The 21,124-nt window shown below is 37.3% G+C and overlaps 1 protein-coding gene across 1 annotated transcript in view; it reads right to left on the minus strand.

Annotated features, from left to right (window-relative positions):
* Positions 1-21,124, minus strand: part of Dnah7 (dynein axonemal heavy chain 7) — a 347,577-nt gene that overhangs the window by 109,604 nt on the left and 216,849 nt on the right.

Here is a 21,124-nt window from a genome sequence, read left to right on the forward strand (position 1 = left end):
GGAGTAGAAATTTAAGTGACCCACTTATATGTCTGTAAGGGTGTAACACCAGAGAGTAAATGAAAGAAACATGGAGGACTCTGAATAAGCATCTTAAAATACAAGCCAATGACCCTAGTTACTAAACAAGTGGTAAGATAGAGGATACAAGTGGAAAAGTAGCCATAAGTGCCATACTGGTGACAATATCGCCCCTAGTTTTTAATTTGATTACTGGCAGGGAAAATGTTGCTTAAAAAGTTTGAATTAAGTCAAATCTGTGATCTGTACATTCCTATCAGCAGTGCAAGATATTTAGGGGATGGGCATAGTCATTGGAGTTGAAGAACTACTGGCCCAGGTAACAAATTCGATTTTTTATAATTATGAAAAGCATAGTAAATTCTAGGAAGGGGTTGATGAATAATTGACAACTACTCAGATTCTGGCTTTAAGGGGAAATCCAGCTAGAGGGACCTTTTCCTACAAGCAGACCCTGAGATAAAGACTGATGTGAGCACTTTATTGAAGAGGGGATGCCAGAGAAAGGAGTAGAAGCCAATCAAGGGTGAGGGATTGTCCTCATTTCTGTAGGAGGTGATTTTGGGTTGCTCCCACAGGAAACCATGGGAGTGTAAGTTATTCCCTGGAGTTGTCCCAATCCCAAGAAATGGAAATGGATTCTCATGTTCCGGCCTCTGTCTGAGCTAGAAGTAGGGGTCTAAGAACCCAAGGGAAGACTAACACCATCACTCCTGAAAAAAAAAAAAAAAAAAAAAGCCACAGTTACTGACCATTGAATGTGAAAGCACTGAAGAGGCCAGGAGAGGATCTAGGCATAGTACTGACTTTGTCACTACAGCCTTTAGGCTTAACATTGAATGAGAGACCTCTGATGGAGTGCAGACTGCCAACTGTCTTGACTTAGAGACTGATAACATGAGTGTAGGCCACAGAACAGGGCTCAGAGAATGAATTCACAGGAATTAGATTCATAAAGAAAGGTGAAGTTCTAACTTGATGGAGTGAAGTAGGGAGGGATAAGAATGCCCTCAAACCTTCTCCAACATGAGATGGGATGGGACAGGGTCTAACTGAATCCCAAGTTAAGACAGGAATGAATGTTCATAGAAAAAGTTCTGAGCCTTGGTTGTGCCTTGTGACCAGCTAGAGTATGACTTTGCTTCTGTCATAGATTTTCAAGTTCTTCGTGCTGGAGCTTTAGGCCTCCTCAAAGCATTTACATGGTGGTCTGATTGGCAACACCCACCCCCATCCTGTTAGGAATGGGGTGATGACAGAGTCAGAAAGATGCAGTTCTTTGGAATGAAACTGTCAGAGAGGGCTGATTAGGAGGGAAGGGTACTGGGTAGAGCTAACCAGGAGCCAGCAAGACACCCAGGAGTTTGCTCTGAACCACAATGTCCATTGTTACAAGTCATTGTAGAAGAGCAGAAAGTGCTAAACTAGGATTCCAGTGACCACCAGTCTCATTCCTGCTTTTATTAAATCATCTATGTGGCTCTCAGTAATTCTCAAACTTTATAATTCTCGAGTTGTCAAGCAAACAAGTTCAACTTTTTATGTTAAAAGTTAGCCGTTTGGACTATACGGTGCCAAGACCATAATCCTGGATAAGGCACTCAAAGATAAAAAGGAACAGACAAAGCTAAGGAGAATATGAAGGTTATGCACCAGGATAGAGGCTACCAGAATGCAAAAGGCTGCTAAAGACAGACATACCATCCATGTAAGGATTTTAAGCCACTTTGGTTAAAAAATAAAAGGGAAAAAAAATTAAATAAGTTCCATAACTGAGGCACCAGGAATCAATCCTACATAGAAGAGAGTCCTGGAATTAAGTGAGGCTCAATTGACATCATGCGTAAATTAATTGGGTAAAACTACAAAGCTCTACGTGAAAGTGAGTTTTCATTATTCTTCTCCTTGCATACTACCAGAAGCTACTGCCAAATGAGTCAAATTTCTCCCTTCTCTTTATTCTTAATTATCCCTCTCTCACTCTTTTAGGTTTTTAAATTTCTCTACATCTCTCCTTCTGCACTAGAAGAGTCATGTTCTAGGGTTGGATTCCAGTTCAGTTTGTCTAAAGAGAGCAAAGAGCATGCTGGGTTTCACTAGGAAGGAACAGACAGTGGGAGAGAAAGGGAGGAAGAAGGATTAGGATTAACTATTGATTGATTGATTGATTGATTGGTACCAGGGATTGAACTCAGGGGTACTCAACCACTGAGCCACATCCCCAGCCCTGTTTTGTATTTTATTTAGAGACAAGGTCTCACTGAGTTGTGTAAGCACCTCACTTTCTTGCTGAGGCTGGTTTTGAACTTGTGATCCTACTGCCTCAGCCTCCTGAACCACTGGGGTTACAGGCGTATGCTATCGCAACTGGCAAGGATTAACTCTTTTTTTTTTTTTTTTTAGGGCATTTCTTTCTTTTTTTTATTTTGATTCATTGTACACAAATGGAGTACAACTATTGTTTCTCTGGTTGTACACAAATAAAGTCGCACCATTTGCATAATCATACATGCACATAGGGTAGTGATGTTTGTCTCATTCTATTATTTTTCCTGTCCCCCACCATCTCCCCCTTTTTCCTCTGTACAATTCATTCTTCCTTCATTCTTGCCTCCCTCCCACCTCCCATTATGTATCATCATCCACTTATCAGAGAGATCATTCAGCCTTTGTTTTTTGGGGATTGGCTTATCTCACTTAGCATGATATTCTCCAACTGCATCCATTTACCTGCAAATGTCATAATTTTATTCTTCTTTATGGCTGAGTAATATTTCATTGTGTATATATACCACCATTTCTTTATCCATTCGTCAACTGAAGAGCATCTAGGTTGGTTCCACAATCTAGCTATTGTGAATTGAGCAATTATGAACATTGATGTGGCTGCATCACTGTAGTATGCTGATTTTAAGTTCTTTGGGTATAGGCCAAGGAGTGAATTGCTGGGTCATATGGTGGTTCTATTCCAATTTTTCTAAGAAATTAGAGTGGTTGCACTAATTTACAACCCCACTAGCAATGTATGAGTGTACCTTTTTCCCCACATCCTTGCCAACATGTATTGTTGCTTGTATTCTTGATAATAAACACTCTAATTGGGGTGAGATGAAATCTTAGGGTAGTTTGGATTTGCATTTCTCTTATTACTAGAGATGTTGACCATGTTTTCACATATCTGCTGATTTCTTGTAGATCATGTAAAGTAGCATGATATAAGATCAACACTCATAAATCTAATGCATTTTTATTCATAAGTCATAAATCCTCTGAAAGAGAAATTAGAAAAACTACCCCATTCACAATAGCCTAAAAAATAAAATAAAATACTTGGGAATCAATCTAAAAAAAGAGATAAAAGACCTCTACAATAAGAACTACAGACCACTAAAGAAAGAAATTAAAGAAAACCTTAGAAGATGGAAATATCTCCCATGTTCTTGGATAGGCAGAATTAATATTGTCAAAATAGTCATACTACCAAAATTACTATACAAATTCAATGCAATTCCAATTAAAACCCAATGACGTACCTCATAGAAATAGAGCAAGCAATTGTGAAATTCATTTGGAAGAATAAGAAACCCAGAATAGCTAAAGCAATCCTTAGCAGGAAGAGCAAAGCAGTGGGTATCACAATACCAGACGTTAAACTATACTACAGAGCAACAGTAAAACAAAATGGCATTGGCACCAAAATAGACAGGCAGACCAATGGTACAGAATAGAGGACACAGAGACAAACCCACATAAATACAGTTTTCTCATACTAGACAAAGGTGCCAAAAACATACAATGGAGAAAAGATAGCCTCTTCAACAAATGGTACTGGGAAAACCGGAAATCTGTACGCAGTAAAATGATTCTAAACCGCTCTCTCTCACCCTGCACAAAACTCAACCCAAAATGGATCAAGGACCTCAGAATTAGACTAGAGACCCTGCACCTAATAGAAGAAAGAGTAGGTTCAAATCTTCATCATGTCAGCTTAGGATCAGACTTTCTTAACGTGACTCCCAAAGCACAAGAAATGAAAGCAAGAATCAATAATTGGGATAGATTCAAACCAAAGAGCTTTTTCTCAGCAAAGGAAATTATCAGCAATGTGAAGAGATAGCCTACAGAGTGGGAGAAACTCTTTGCCATACACACTTCAGATAGAGCACTAATCTCTAGAATCTATAAGGAACTCAAAAACCTTTACACCAAGAAAACAAATAACCCAATCAATAAAAGGGATTAACTCTTAAAGTGAGGAGTTGGGTCTGCGAGAAGGCAGAGGCATAATTAAGGGAGTGGGAATGAGAATCAGGAAATTTGCAATTTTTGTTATACAGAAAGAAGCCACTTAAAAGAGTCTTTTCATTTATTTATTTATTATTAGAGCTTATGGTTATACATAGTAGTTGGGTCTATCCTGACAAACTCATACATGCATGGAAATTGATTTCAGTTCATGATTCCCCCCTTTTCCATCTCCTTTTTCCTTCTCATCCTTCCCCCTCTTCTCCTTCCTCCATTAGACATCCTTTTGCTCACCTATTAATTTGTATTTGATTGGTTCTTTATGTAATATTATACTTTCCTCCCCCTTTCCTTTATTTCACTCTAGCTTCCATATATGAGACTAAACATTCTACCTTTGAGTTTCTGAGTTTGGCTTATTTTACTTAGCATGATATTCTCCATTTCCACTTATTTACCAGCAAATGCCATAATTTCAATCTTTTTAATGGCAGAGTAGAGCTCCATTGTATAATAAACACAACTGCTTAATCCATTGACAGGTATCTGGGTTGATTCCCTAAATTAGCTATTGTGAATTATGCTTCTATAAACATTGATGTGGCTGTGTTGCTGTAGTGTGTGGATTATAGATCTTTTGGGAATATACATGGAAGTGAGATAGTTGGGTATTATGGAAGTTCCAACCCTAATTTTTTGAGGAATATCCAAACTGTTTTCCAGAGCAGTTGTACTAGTCCCACCAACAATATGTAAGTGTTTCTTCCTCTCCACAATTTCATCAGCATTTATGGTTGTTTATATTCTTGATCCTTGCCATTCTGACTGAGATGAAATCTTGGTGCATTTTTTATTTGCAGTTTCCCTGATTGCTACAGATGTTGAGCACTTTTCATGTATTTATTGGCCTTTTGTGTTTCTTCAACTGAGAAATTTCTGTTTACTTCTTTTGTGCATTTATTGATTGGGTTATTTGGTTTTTTTGGTGTTAAGTTTTTTGAGTTCTTTATATATTCTGGATATTAATCCCCTGTCAGAGGAGCAGCTGGCAAAGATTTTCTTCCATTATGTAGGCTCTCTCTTCACACTCTTAATAGTTTCTCAGCTGTGCAGAAGCTTCTTAATTTAATGGTACCCCACTTATTGATTGTTGGTTTTATTTTTTGTGCTTTGGGGGTCTTATTAAGGAAGTCTGAGCCAGCACCTACATGATGAAGTGTTGACCCTATGTTTTCTTCTAGCACTTATAAGGTATCTGGTCTAATTCCTAAGTCTTCGATCCATTTCAATTTGAGTTTTGTACAGGGTGAAAGACAGGGGTCTAATTTCATTTTTCTCATATAGCTATTCAGTTTTCCCAGCACCATTTGTTAAAAAGGCTGTCTTTTAACTGTGGTATATATATATACCATGGAATATTACTCAGCTATAAAGAATAGTAAAATTATGGCATTTGCAGGCAAATGGATGAAATTGGAGAATATCACGCTAAGTGAGATAAGTCAATCTCAAAAATCCAAAAGGTGAATGATCTCACTGATAAGCGGATGATGACCCATAATGGGGGGTGGGAGGGGGGCAAGAATGGAGGAAGGAGGGACTGTATAGAGGGAAAAGAGGGGTGGGAGGGGTGGGGGTGAAGGAAAAAAATAACAGAATGATTCAAACATCATTACCCTATGTAAATGTATGACTACACAAATGGTATGCTGTTACTCCATGTACAAACAGAAACAACATGTATCCCATTTGTTTACAATAAAAAATTTTTTTAAAAGTTAAAAAAAAAGGCTGTCTTTTCTTCAAGATGTGCTTTTGGCACCTTTATCAAATATCAGAGAGTTGTAGGTTTGTGGGGTTGTCTCTGTGTCTTCTATTCTATTCCATTGGTCTTCTGGTCTGTTTCAGTACCAAGATCATGCTGTTTTTGTTACTAGAGCTCTATAGTATAATTTCAGATCAGGTATAGTAATGCCTCCTGGTTCCCTTTTCTTGCTTAGTATTACTTTGGCTATTCTGTATCTCTTATTCTTCCAGATGAATTTAATAATTTTTTTTTCTAATTCTGTGAAGAATGTCATTGGTATTTTGATAGGGATTGCATTGAATCTGTATTGCTTTTGGTAGTATGGCCATTTTAACAATATTCTGCCTCTCCAAGAATATGAGATATCTTTCCATCTTCTAAGCCCTTCTTCAACTTCTTTCTTCAGTGTTCTATAATTTTCATTGTAGAGCTCTTTTACTTCCTTGATTAGATTAATTCCCAAGTATTTAATTTTTTTGAGGTTATTGTGAATGGGATGGTTTTCCTGATGTCTTTCTCAACTGCATCACTGTTGGAATATAGGAAAGCTATTGATTTATGGGTATTGATCTTGTATCCTGCTACTTTGCTAAATTCATTTATAAGCTCTAGAAGTCTTCTGGTGGAGTTTTTTAATTTTCTAGTTATAGGATCATATCATTGGCAAACAGAGATAGTTTGACTTCTTTTACTGTTCATATCCCTTTGGTTTCGTTTTCTTGACTGATTGCTCTGGCTAATGTTTTGACAACTATATTGAATAGCAGTGACGAGAGTAAACAGCTTTATCTTGTTCCTGAATTAATGGAAATGCTTTTAGTTTTTCTTCATTTAATATGTTGTTGGCTGTGGGTTTGTCATAAATGGACTTTATGATGTTGAGGTAAGCTCCTTCAATCTCTAGCTTCTCCACCATTGTTAACATGAATGGGTGCTGAATTTTATCAAAGGCCTTTTCTTTATGTATTGAGATGATCATGGGATTTTTGTTCTTAATTCTGTTTAAGTGATGAATCACATTTATTGATATGCAAATGGTGAACCAAACTTGCATCCCTGCAACAAAACCCACTAGATCATGGTGTATTATCTTCTTGATGTGTTTGAATGTTGTTTGCTAACCTTTCATTCAGGATTTTTGCATCTGTTTATCAGGGATACTGGCCTATAGTTTTCTTTCCTTAATGTGTCCTTGTCTGGTTTTGGTATCCCGATTATACTAACTTCATAAAAAGTTTTTGGGTTATCTGATCTCTTTCAATTTCATGGAATAATTTGAGAAAGACTGGTGTCAGGTCTTCTGTTAAGGTCTAGTAGAACACAGCTGAGACTCCATTGGGTCCAGGGCTTTTCTTCTTTGGAAAATCTTAATTTTTTGGAAAGCCTTTAATTGTTGTTTCAATTTCATTAGTTGTTATTGGTCTGTTTAGGATTTCTATATCTTCCTGGTTCAATTTGGGCAGTTAATATGTGTCTAGAAATTTGTCCATGTCTTCCAGATTTTCCAGTTTATTGGAGTATAAAATTTCAAAATAGGAAAATCCTCTGGATTTCAGAGGGGTTTGTGGTGATACCTCTTTTTCATCCCTCATCTTGTTGATTTGATTCTTCTCACTCTTTCTTTTGGTTAGTTTGGGCAAGGGTTTTGTCAAATTTATTTATCTTTTCAAAGACCCAACTCTGTGTTACATTGATCATGCATGTGTATAGTTTTCTTATTTTCAATTTCATTGATTTTGGCTCTGATATTAATTATTTCCTGTCTTGTACTGGTTTGGTGGTTAGTTTGTTCTTTTATTTTTCTTTTTCTAAGGTCTTGAGGTGGAACATAAGCTTATGTATTTGGGATCCCTCTAATTTTTTTAATGTTGGCACTCAGTGCTATAAAATTTCCTCTTAGAACTGCTTTCATACTGTTCCAGAGATTTTTAAAAATTTTTAAATTTGTTCTAGTTAGTTGTACATGACAGTAGAATGCATTTATATATTTTGATAGATCATACAAAAATGGAGTGTAATTTCTCATTTTTCTGATTATACATATTATAGGATCACATCAGTCAGCAGTCATATATGTACATGAGGTAATAATGTCTGTTTCACTCTACTATAGTTCCTACCCCCAACCCCTTCCCCTTCCTTCACTCCCCTCTACCTAATATAAAGTGACTCTATTCTTTCCTGTCCTCCCAGGCTTATGGTGACTTAGTCTCCTCATATCAGAGAAAACATTCGGCCCTCAGATTTTTAGGTTTGGCTTATTTCACTTAGCATGATATTCTCTAATTCCATAATTTACCAGCAAATGCCATAATTTCATTTTTCTATTAAACTGAGTAATATTCCATCATATATTCCTTCACATTTTATTTATCCATTCTTCTGTTGAAGGGCATTTAGGTTGGTTCCATAGTTTAGCTATTGTAAATAGAGCTGCTATAAACATTGATGTGGGCGTCACTGTGGTATGCTGATTTTAAGTCCTTTGGGTATAAACTGAGGAGTGGGATAACTGGGTCAAATAGTGAATCCATTCCAAGTTTTCTGAGGAATCTCCATACTGCTTTCCATAATGGTTGCACCATTTTACATTCCCACCAGCAATGTATGAGTGTACCTTTTTCCCCACATCCTCACCATTTATTGTTGCTTGTATTCTCGATAATTGCCATTCTGATTGGAGTGAGATGAAATCCTAGTTTTGATATGCATTTCTCCAATTGATAGAGATATTGAACATTTTTTCATATATTTGTTGATCAACTGTATATCTTCTGTGAAGTGTCTGTTCAGTTCCTTAGCCCATTTATTAATTATGTTATTTGTTTTTTTGGTGTTAAGTTTTTTGAGTTCTTTATATATCCTAGAGATTAATGCTTTATCTGAGGTGCATGTGGTAAAGATTTTCTCCCAATTTGTAGGCTCTCTCTTCACATTATTGATTGTTTCTTTTGCTAAGAAGCTTTTTAGTTTGAATCCATTCCATTTATTCATTCTTTTTTTTTTATTGTAAACAAATGGGATACATGTTGTTTCTCTTCTCTGTTTGTACATGGCATAAAGGCATACCATTTGTGTAATCATAAATTTACATAGGGTAATGTTGTTTGATTCATTCTGTTATTTTTTCCCTTCCTTCCCACCCCTCCTACCCCTTTTCCCTCTATACAGTCCTTCCTTCCTCCATTCTTGCCCCCCTCCCTAACCCTAACTCTAACCCTAACACTAAACCCTCCCACCCCATTATGTGTCATCATCCACTTATTAGCGAGATCATTCTTCCTTTGGTTTTTTGAGATTGGTTTATCTCACTTAGCATGATATTCTCCAATTTCATCCATTTGCCTGCAAATGCCATAATTTTATCATTCTTTATGGCTGAGTAATATTCCATTGTATATATATACCACAATTTCTTTATCAATTCATCAATTGAAGGACATCTAGGTTTGTTAAACAATCTGGCTATTGTGAACTGAGCAGCTATGAACATTGATGTGGCTGTATCTCTGTAATATGCTGATTTTAAGTCCTTTGGGTATAGGCCAAGGAGTGGGATAGCTGGGTCAAATGGTGGTTCCATTCCAAGTTTTCTAAGGAGTCTCCACACTGCTTTCCACAGTGGCTGCACTAGTTTGCAGCCCCACCAGCAATGTATGAGTGTACCTTTCTCCCCACATCCTCGCCAACACCTGTTGTTGCTTGTATTCTTGATAATTGCCAATCTAATTGGGGTGAGATGGAATCTTAGGGTGGTTTTGATTTGCATTTCTCTTATTACTAGAGATGGTGAACATTTTTCCATATGTTTGTTGATTGCTTGTATATCTTCTTCTGTGAAATGTCTATTCATTTCCTTAACCCATTTGTCGATTGGATTATTTGCATTCGTGGTGTAGAGTTTTTTGAGTTCTTTATAGATTCTGGAGATTAGTGCTCTATCTGAAGTATGATTGGCAAAGATTTTCTCCCACTCTGTAGGCTCTTTCTTTGCATTGCTGATAGTTTCCTTTGCTGAGAGAAAGATTTTTAGTTTGAATCTATCCCAGTTATTGATTCTTGCTTTTATTTCTTGTGCTATGGGAGTCCTGTTGAGGAAGTCTGGTCCTAAGTCGACATATTGAAGTTCTGGACCTACTTTTTCTTCTATAAGATGCAAGGTCTCTGGTCTGATTCCGAGGTCCTTAATCCATCTTGAGTTTAGTTTCGTGCATGGTGAGAGATATGGGTTTAGTTTCATTCTGTTGCATATGGGTTTCCAATTCTCCCAGCACCCATTTGTTGAAGAGGCTATCTTTTCTCCATTGCATATTTTTGGCACCTTTGTCTAGTATGAGAAAATTGTATTTATTTGGGTTTGTGTCCGTGTCCTCTATTCTGTACCATTGATACACCTTTCTATTTTGGTACCAATACCATGCCATTTTTGTTACTATTGCTTTGTAGCAGAGTTGAAGATCTGGTATTGTGATACCCCCTGCTTCGCTCTTTCTACTGAGGATTGCTTTAGCTATTCTGGGTTTTTTATTCTTCCAGATGAATTTCATAATTGCTTGCTCTATTTCTGCAAGGTACATCATTGGGATTTTAATTGGAATTGCATTGAATCTGTATAGAACTTTTGGTAGTATGGCCATTTTGACAATATTAATTCTGCCTATCCAAGAACATGGGAGATCTTTCCATCTTCTAAGGTTCTCTTTAATTTCTTTCTTTAGTGTTCTGTAGTTCTCATTGTAGAGGTCTTTCACCTCTTTTGTGAGATTGATTCCCAAGTATTTTATTTTTTTCGATGCTATTGTGAATGGGGTAGTTTTCCTAATTTCTCTTTCTGAAGATTCATCGCTTATGTATAAAAATGCCTTAGATTTATGTGTATTGATCTTATATCCCGCTACTTTACTGAATTCACTTATGAGATCTAAAAGTTTTCTGGTGGAATTTCCTGGTTCCTCTAAGTATACAATCATATCATCAGCAAATAGGGAGAGTTTGAGTTCTTCTTTTCCTATTCGTATCCCTTTAATTTCTTTGGTCTGTCTAATTGCTCTGGCTAGAGTTTCGAGAACGATGTTGAATAGAAGTGGTGAAAGAGGGCATCCCTTCCTTGTTCCAGTTTTTAGGGGGAAGGCTTTCAGTTTTTCACCATTTAGAATGATATTAGCCATGGGCTTAGCATAGATGGTCTTTACAATGTTAAGGAATGTTCCCACTATCCCTATTTTTTCTAGTGTTTTGAGCATGAAGGGGTGCTGTATTTTATCAAATACTTTCTCTGCATCTATTGAAATAATCATGTGATTCTTGACTTTAAGTCTATCGATATGGTGAATTACATTTATTGATTTCCTGATGTTGAACCAACCTTGCATCCCTGGGATGAAACCCACTTGATCATGGTGCACTATCTTTTTAATATGTTTTTGTATGCGATTTGCTAAAATTTTGTTGAGAATTTTTGCATCGATGTTCATTAAGGATATTGGTCTGAAATTTTCTTTCCTCCATGTGTCTCTGTCTGGTTTAGGTATCAGGATAATATTGGCTTCATAGAATGAGTTTGGGAGGGTTCCCTCCTCTTCTATTTTATGGAATACTTTGAGAAGTATTGGAATGAGCTCTTCTTTAAAGGTTTTGTAGAACTTGGCTGAGAACCCATCTGGTCCTGGACTTTTCTTTGTTGGTAGGCTTTTGATGACTTCTTCTATTTCATTACTTGAAATTGGTCTATTTAAATTGTGTATGTCCTCCTCGTTCAGTTTAGGCAATTCATATGTCTTTAGAAACCTGTTGATGTCTTTGAAATTTTCTATTTTGTTGGAGTATAGATTTTCAAAATAGCTTCTAATTATGTTTTGTATTTCAGTCGTGTCTGTTGTGATAATTCCTTGTTCATTCTGAATTTTAGTGATTTGGGTTTTCTCTCGTCTTCTCTTTGTTAGTGTGGCTAAAGGTTTATCAATTTTGTTTATTTTTTCGAAGAACCAACTATTTATTTTGTCAATTTTTTGTATTGTTTCTTTTGTTTCAATTTCGTTGATTTCAGCTCTGAGTTTAACTATTTCCTGTCTACTTTTGGTGTTGGTCTGTTCTTCTTTTTCTAGGGCTTTGAGCTGCAGTGTTAGGTCGTTTAGTTGTTGACTTTTACTTCTTTAATTAAATGTGCTCCATGAAATAAATTTTCCTCTAAGTACTGCTTTCATAGTGTCCCAGAGATTTTGATATGATGTTTCATTGTTCTCATTTACCTCTACGAATTTTTTAATTTCCTTCCTAATATCTTCTGTTATCCATTCATCATATAATAGCATATTGTTTAATCTCCAGGTGTTGGAGTAGTTTCTGTTTTTTACTCTTTCATTTATTTCTAACTTCAAACCATTATGATCTGATAAAATACAAGGTAGTGTCTCTATCTTCTTGTATTTGCTGACATTAGCTTTGTGGCATAATATATGGTCTATTTTAGAGAAGGATCCATGTGCTGCTGAGAAGAAAGTGTATTCGCTCTTGGTTGGATGGTATATTCTATAAATGTCTGTTAAGTCTAAATTATTGATTGTGTTATTGAGATCTATGGTTTCTTTGTTCAATTTTTGTTTGGAAGATCTGTTCAGTGGTGAGAGAGGTGTGTTAAAATCACCTAGTATTATTGTGTTATGCTCTATTTGGTTTCTAAAATTGAGAAGGATTTGTTTGACATACATGGATGAGCCACTGTTTGGGGCATAGATGTTTATGATTGTTATGTCTTGCTGATTTATGCTTCCCTTAAGCTGTATGAAATGTCCTTCTTTATCCCTTCTGACTAACTTTGGCTTGAAGTCCACATTATCTGAAATGAGGATGGATACTCCAGCTTTTTTGCTGAGTCCATGTGCATGGTATGTTTTTCCCCATCCTTTCACCTTTAGTCTATGGGTATCTCTTTCTATGAGGTGAGTCTCTTGCAGGCAACATATTGTTGGATCTTTCTTTTTAATCCAATCTGCCAATCTATGTCTTTTGATTGATGAATTCAGACCATTAACATTCAGGGTTATTATTGAGATATGATTTGTATTCCCGGTCATTTGGTTCATATTTAAAATTTTATTTATTTATTTATTTATTTATTTTTTGACACAACTTGGTTCCTCCTTTATTTGACAGTTCCTTTAGGATAATTCCTCCCTTTGCTGATTTGCTTCTTTGTTTTTTATCTCTTCCTCATGGAATATTTTGCTGAGAATGTTCTGTAATGCTGGTTTTCTTTTTGTAAATTCTTTTAGCTTTTGTTTATCATGGAATGATTTTATTTCATCGTCAAATTTGAAGGTAAGTTTTGCTGGGTATAAGATTCTTGGTTGGCATCCATTTTCTTTCAGAGCTTGAAAAATGTTGTTCCAGGCCCTTCTAGCTTTCCGGGTCTGGATTGAAAAATCTGCTGATATCCGTATTGGTTTCCCCCTGAATGTAATTTGGTTCTTTTCTCTCACAGCCTTTAAAATTCTGTCTTTATTTTGTATGTTAGGTATTTTCATTATAATGTGCCTTGGTGTGGGTCTGTTGTAATTTTGTATATTTGGAGTCCTATGAGCCTCTTGAACTTGATTTTCCATTTCATTCTTCAGGTTTGGGAAATTTTCTGATATTATTTCATTGAATAGATTGTTCAGAAGCGATCGCTCTGAGTCCAAACAGCTCGCCACGCAGCTCCTCCTCAGGCAGCCACCCGGAGCCCCAGTGGTTGCTCTGAGTCCAAGTGCTGTGCTGAGCCGCCTCCTCTACAATGATCCCAGTTGTCCGTGTTTACCGCTCCAGCGGGGGGAGGGGGGGGCATCTAGCCGAGCAACTCTACTTCACAAAGTTCCCTGCATTCCGGGGCTACCGCCCCATCTGGGACGCCTCCCCAACGGGAGAGGCTCACCCGGCGGCTTTGAGTTGGTCCCAAGTCTCTCACTATCTCCTCTTTTGAATCCTGCATCCTGGAGCAACATGAAATTCAGCCGCCCTCTAGTCTGCCATCTTGAAAACCACCATTTATTGATTCTTGATTTAACTTCTTGTACTTTAGGTTCTTGTTAAGGAAGTCAGATCCTAGGCCAACATGGTGAATATTTGGGCCTACTTTTTCTTCTAGTAGTTGCAGGGTGTATGTTCTAGTGCCTAAGTCTTTAATACACTTTGAGTTGAGTTTCATACAGGGTGAGAGATAAAGGTTTAATTTCATTTTGTTACATATGGCTTTCCATTTTTCCCAGCACCATTTGTTGAATAGGCTATCTTTTCTCCAGTAGATATTTTTGGCACCTCTGTCTAGTATGAGATAACTGTATTTATGTGGGTTTGTCTCTGTGTCTTCTATTCATGGTCTACATGTTTGTTCTAGTGCTGTTTTTATTACTATAGCTCTGTAGTATAGTTTGAGGTCTGGTATTATGATACCTCCTGCTTCACTTTTCTTGTTAAGGATTGCTTTGACTATTCTGGGTCTCTTATTTTTCCAAATGAATTTCGTGATTGCTTTTTCTAGTTCTATGAAGAATGTCATTGGGATTTTAATAGGAATTGCATAAAATTTGTATAACACTTTTGGTAGAATGGCCATTTTTTTTAATTGTAAACAAATGGGATACATGTTGTTTCTCTGTTTGTACACGGAGTAAAGGCATACCATTTGTGTAATCATAAATTTACATAGGGTAATGTTGGTTGATTCATTCTGTTATTTTTTCCCTTCTCCCCACCCCTCCCACTCCTCTTTTCCCTCTATACAGTCCTTCCTTCCTCCATTCTTGCCCCCCTCCCTATCCCTAACACTAACCCCTCCCACCCCCCATTTTGTGTCATCATCCACTTATCAGCGAGATCATTTGTCCTTTGGTTTTTTGAGATTGACTTACCTCACTTAGTATGATATTCTTCAATTTCATCCAATTGCCTGCAAATGCCATAATTTTATCATTCTTTATGGCTGACTAATATAGAATGGCCATTTTGACAATATTAATTCTACCTATCCAATAACATGGGAGATCTTTTCATCTTCTAAGTTTTCTTTAATTTCTTTCTTTAGTGGTCTGTAGTTCTTATTGTAGAGGTCTTTCATCTCATTTTTTAGATTGATTCCAAAGTTTTTTTTTTTTGAGACTACTATGAATGGGGTAGTTTTATTTCTCTTTGAGTGAATTTCATTTGATTTATTGATTTTGATTTTATTGATTTGAGAATTGATTTTATATCCTGAGATTTTATTGATTTGAGTATTGATTTTATATCCTGAGACTTTGATATGTGTTTTTGTTCTTATTCATTTCTAAGAATTTTCTGATTTCTGTTTTTATATCCTCTTTGGTCCATTCTTCATTTAAGAGAGTATTGTTTGGATTGGGATTTTGACTTCGTGGTAGAGCCTTTGTCTAGCATGTGTGAGGTCTTGGGCTTGATGTGGCCTCAGTACCACATAAAAATAAATAAATAGATAAAATAAAGGCATTGCGTCTACCTAAAAAAATTTTTTTAAAAAGAGTATTGTTCAGTCTCCATGAGTTTATGTGGTTTCTCTTATTTTTCTTGCTGTTGATTTTTAGTTTCATTCCATGATGATCTGAGAGGATACATGGGATTGCTTCTTTTTTTAAATATTTGCTAAGATTTTCTTTGTGGCTTACAGTATGAACTATTTTAGAAAAAGTCTCATGCATAGCTCAGAAGAAGACAAATTCAGATTTCAGTTTGGGGGTGAAATATTCTGTACATTTCCATTAAGTCCATTTGATTATAGTGTTGTTTAGGTTGAAGAGATCTTTGATTTGTTTGTTTTGATGAACTGTCTATTGGTGATAAGGGTGTACTGAAATCCCCCAGTATTAGTGTGTTGAGTTCTATCTGGAAATAATGTCATGGAGTATTTTTTCCATGTAATTGGGTACATTTGGGGCATAAATATTTACAATGTTTATATCTTCTTATTGGATTATAATGTCCTTCTCTATCTCTTCTGATTAATTTTTGCTTGAAATCTATTTTGTCAGATAAGAATACCTACCCATATGTGTTTTCATGGATCATATGCCTGAAATAATTTTTGCCATCCTTTTGCCTTTAGCCTGTGGGTGTCTGTCTATAAGATGGGTCGTCTGTAAATATCATTTACAGTTGGATTTTGTTTTTTTATCCATTCTACTAACCTTTGTCTTTTAATTGGGGAGTTGAGACAATTAATATTCAATACTAATATGATATGTATTTGTGGTTTCCTGCCATTTGGGGTTTTTGCTAGATTTTATTCTGTCTTGATTCTAGTTAGTGGATTATTCTGCTATTGAACTTCCTCTGTTTGTGAGCTATGGGAATTGTTTTTTCATTCCTCTGTGTGAAGTTTATCTTTAAGAATTCTTTCTAGTGCTGCTCTGTGCTCATGAATTCTTTTACTTTATTCTTGTCATGGAATGTTTTTATTGCCTCCTTGAATTTGAAACTGAGTTTTGCTGATTATAGTAACCTTAGTAACCCTGGCTAACAGTTTGTTTTTTTTTTTAAGGGATCAAAATACCTCATTCCAGGCTCTCCTTGATTTTAGGGTCTGAGCAGAGAAATCAAAAGCCAGCCATACTGTTTTGCTTCTAAATGCAGCCTGTTGTTTCTCTCTTGCAGTTTTTAATATTCTTTCCTTGTTTTCTATTTTAGGCATTTTGATTATGGTATGTCTCGGTGAGCTTCTCATTTGGTTGGGTCTATTTGGGGTCCTATAAACCTCCTGTATGTGAATGTCTGTCTCATTTCTGATACTGAAAATGTTGAAAATGTTCTTTTTGCCTTTAGTTTGTATCTCCATGTTCTCTTCTATCCCAGTAGTTCTCAGGTTTGGTCTTTTAAAGTCCCAGAGCTTTGTGTATTCTGGTCATGCTCTACAGTTTTTTCCATACACTGCCTTCTGTGTATTCAAGATCATATAGCCTGGGCTGGGGTTGTGGCTCAGTGGTACAGTGCCTGCCTAGCATGTGTGAGGCACTGAGTTCAATCTCAGTACTACATAAAAAAATAAAGTTATTATTTTAAAACTTCAATGCCTGAAGTTTTGTCTCAAGGGCTGAGGTTCTATTTTCTATACCATCTAGTCTGTTATCTATATCTTCAAGTGAGTGTGTAATTTAATTGATCTTGTTTTCCATTTCTAGGAGTTCCACTTGGTTTCCTTTCTTTCTTTCTTTCTCTTTCTTTCTTTCTTTCTTTCTTTAATACTGGGGATTGAACTCAGGGACACTCAACCACTGAGTAACATCCCCAGTTCTATTTTGTATTTTATTTAAAGACAGGGTCTCACTGAGTTGCTTTAGTACCTCGCTTTTGCTGAGGCTGGCTTTGAACTCATGATCCTCCTGCCTCATCCTCCTGAACCACTGGGAATTACAGGTGAGCACCACCACACCCAGCTAATTTCTTTATTATAATGATCTTTCATCTCCTATAATTGAGCTCTTGATTCCTTCCTTAGATCTTCTTTTAGTTCATTTTGATAACCAGTTTTTTATAATCTTTCTCTGGGTTTTCATCTACCTCACTATAAGTGGTTTTGTTTGTTGGGGGATTGTGAATTGGGAGGGGAGGTTTGTCTGCCTGTTTTCTCATGTTTTCAGAGGTCTTGGTTCTGCCCATCAGTTGAAGTGGATTCCTCTACTCTTGTTTTAGGGCACTGTCTTCAGTTGCTAAAGTATTCTAGAGTGATCTAGAGATCCCCTGGTATAGGTGATGGCCATAGCTTTTGTGTTATGTCACTCTGCTTCTGCTACAGCAATGGAAGTCCGTAGGCAGGATCTGGGGGCCCACCCCTAGCTATTTCCACTTGGGGCCTGGTCATTAGTTTGGGTTTTTGTCTCTTTTATTCTTTGTGTTAAAGTATAGCTGAATATTGAGTGTCATTAATTTGGGTGTGGAGCAAAGTCTTTTGGTTGAGTTTAGTTCAGTAGCAAAGTTTCTACCCTATGAAATTGTAGTGTCCCTGTGGGCTTCCAATATCTCACAAATTAGGGGGAAACAAATATTAGCAACGACAATATAAAACAGTAAACTGAATACTTGGTTCCTACATCTACAATGTTAAACCAGAAATGGTATGGCCAGTAATTGCCATCAGCAAAAACAATAAGTAACCATGCATTATATCTGGCATTAAATCAAGCAACAGGTGTCAACTATGACATCTACAGCAGTATTAATCACAATAGTGATTAATAGTGGGAGCAGGCATTATATAAACCAATTAGTGCTAAAAGAAGGTGAATTAAAAGAAAATATGATAGAAGCAGAAAAGAATTTACAATTTCAAAAAATGAACAAAGAGAATGCAGAAGAGATGTAGGATGTGATGGTTATACAGAATGAGGAGAAAAAATAGAATTAAAAATAAAAGAAGAGTGAAAGAACAGTAGAATTTGGCTGCCAGCAGAAGAGAGAAACAAGAGAAACAGACAAATGAAAAACAATGCAAAACAAAACCAAAATACACTAATCAAAACTCTAACCCTCAAAAGACAAGGCAAGTAAAAATAATTACATTTAAAAAATGCTATAAATGAGAAAAACCATAAATACGTGTTTATATATATGACAATCAATCAACACACACACACATACAGCCACAAACTGAAAGAAAAAAGATTCTTAATGGAAATTAAGAAACCGTTTCCACTGAAGTGGTCAAAATGGTCAATGAGGATATATGTTCGCTGTCTGTGCCCAAGTGTCTTTCTGTTTCTTCTTGAATTGTATACTGAGTGTGAGAGCAAGGGCTGAGGATTGTTAAACCCTTCCTCTTTTTGTGTTGCTCAACAGGTTGCCAGTTGGAATTCAAAAATTCTCAGCTTCCCTTCTCACCAGGATGAGGTAGGATGGGATGGAAGTACTGTCATCTGGAGTTCTGTCTGCACAGACCCAGTTTATGCACCCCAGGGTGGTGCCACTGCAGTTTTAGAGGTGGAGTTCCCACAGGTGGGGCTTGAATCAGACCTCAGGGGCTTTGTTGGGTGGAGATTGCTCTGGAGAGATTAGATCAACACACCCTTAGGACCTGGCAGCTGCCGATCTCAGGGGGGAGTCTGGACTTTAGTAGTCTTCCAGGATTTTACTCATGGGGTGAGGGAACCAATCCTTCACACCCTCTGAACATAGCCTTTCCAGACTTCCTGGGCTTAGTCCCTGAATATATTCACACCTGCCTGTTCAAATTCCCAACCTACTTCAACTGGTCTTGTAAGATGCTAGACTCAAAGGGGGAAGCAAGTTGGGCCCCCTTTTGCTTTTCCGTCTTGAATCTCTCTGGGAAAAAGCTCTGTTCCTGTTGCACTCTCGTTCTGCTAAGTAGAGCCCAGGTTATGTGGCAGTTGCTTGCCAGGACTGTCTAGTTCTCTTTGCAGCTCAGCATGGCTGCTTCAAGATGGCTCCCGCCATTTGGGAAATTCAGGGAGCCTTGCATACACCAGTGTACTGTGCAGTCTCTGGATGTGTCAAGGGCAGGCCACTTTCCTGAACTTGGGATTTTCCCAACTAAATCTGTCTGTTGTGTTTCTCTGAATTCTCCCTCCCTCTATGCTGAATCAGCACCACTACCACTGCTGCTGCAGTTGTTGCTGCTGAAGCTGAAGGACAAAAAGACAGTCAAAATAGGTAATAAATGATTTGGGTCTGATAGGGAAGATGGGGGCTGGTTGGAAAGGAAAGGATATAAAATGATGACATCTCCAGAGCCCTTTACCTCTCCTTCTCCAACCTGTTGCTAAGTTAACCTTCCTCAGGGATTGTTCCCTTCTGCAGGGAGTTGAAGGAATATTGATAACAGCCTCCTGGGCTATTATCTCCCTGCCTGGATCACTGCACCATTTGGCCCTTCCCCTGCCAGTTTGCTTCTCACCTTTTGGCCCATCCCTGTATCCAGGATGGGGAGAGATAAGGGGAGAAGAGGGCAGGAAAACAAAACAAAACAAAAAATCTAATATGTAAAAAAGGGACAGGACTCTCCCACTTCTTTGGAAATCACTCTGGGTCCCCTTCTTCCTCCCAGGAGAAGTCTGTTTCTATTCTTTAAATAAAACTTGCTTTCTATGCTCCCCTTGGCATTTCTCAGGTGTTCAATCTTCACATCTGAGGAAATGGAACTGGTTGCCACTGGTAACACTGCTATAGCAGCAGCAACCAGCTTGGCTAAAATGTAAGTCTCTTTTCTTTGTTTAATGTACCCAAATTTCTGAGTCTCTGAGACATTCTGACTGACCATCACTGGGTTTTAGTGAAATTCCTTTCATCCATCTTGCAGAAAAGCAGTATCCCTTCTGCTTGAATCCCTGGTCATGGAGGGAAAAGGAATGCAGCCTCACTCCAGCCCACCATCTTGAATCTCCAATTAATAGAGTTTTAGGAAGGCTCATCTTTTCCATCCCCCAAAACTTCAGTCTTTGAAGTGATTTTGAAATGACTTATTGTGACTCATGGAGAGTAGTGATTAAGCACATGCATATTCACTGTTTTAGTCAACTTTTTCACTGCTGTGACCAAAGCAATTGACAAGGGTAATTTTAGGAGAAAAAGTTTGTTTTAGGGCTAACAAGTTTCATACATGTCAGTCCATAGAAGGCTGGCTCCATTCCTCAGGCCCCTACGTGAGACAGAACATCATAGTGGAAGAGTGTGGTGGGAAGAAAGAAGCTCAGGACATCACACCACAGAAGCAGAGAGAGACTAAGCTCAACTTACAAAATAAATATCCCAAATGTACTCTCAATGATCCACCTTCTCCAGCCATACCCTATCTGCCTCTAGTTATCTCTCAGTGAATCCCTATCAGGGGATTAACACACAGACTAGGTTAACATTCTCATAACCCAATCATTTCACCTCTAAAGCTTCTTGTGTTATCTCACATGTGAGCTTTTGGGGGACACCTCACAACTAAACCATAACACACATACAAACAACACACACACATGCACACCTGATTCCTTTGATTCCTTTACGCTTGTTTAGGAACGAAAATTTTGTAATAGAGTCTATCATTTTACATTACATTTAGTTATG

Source organism: Sciurus carolinensis, chromosome 3 (assembly GCF_902686445.1).
Source record: "Sciurus carolinensis chromosome 3, mSciCar1.2, whole genome shotgun sequence".
In the NCBI taxonomy this organism is placed as follows: Eukaryota; Metazoa; Chordata; class Mammalia; order Rodentia; family Sciuridae; genus Sciurus; species Sciurus carolinensis.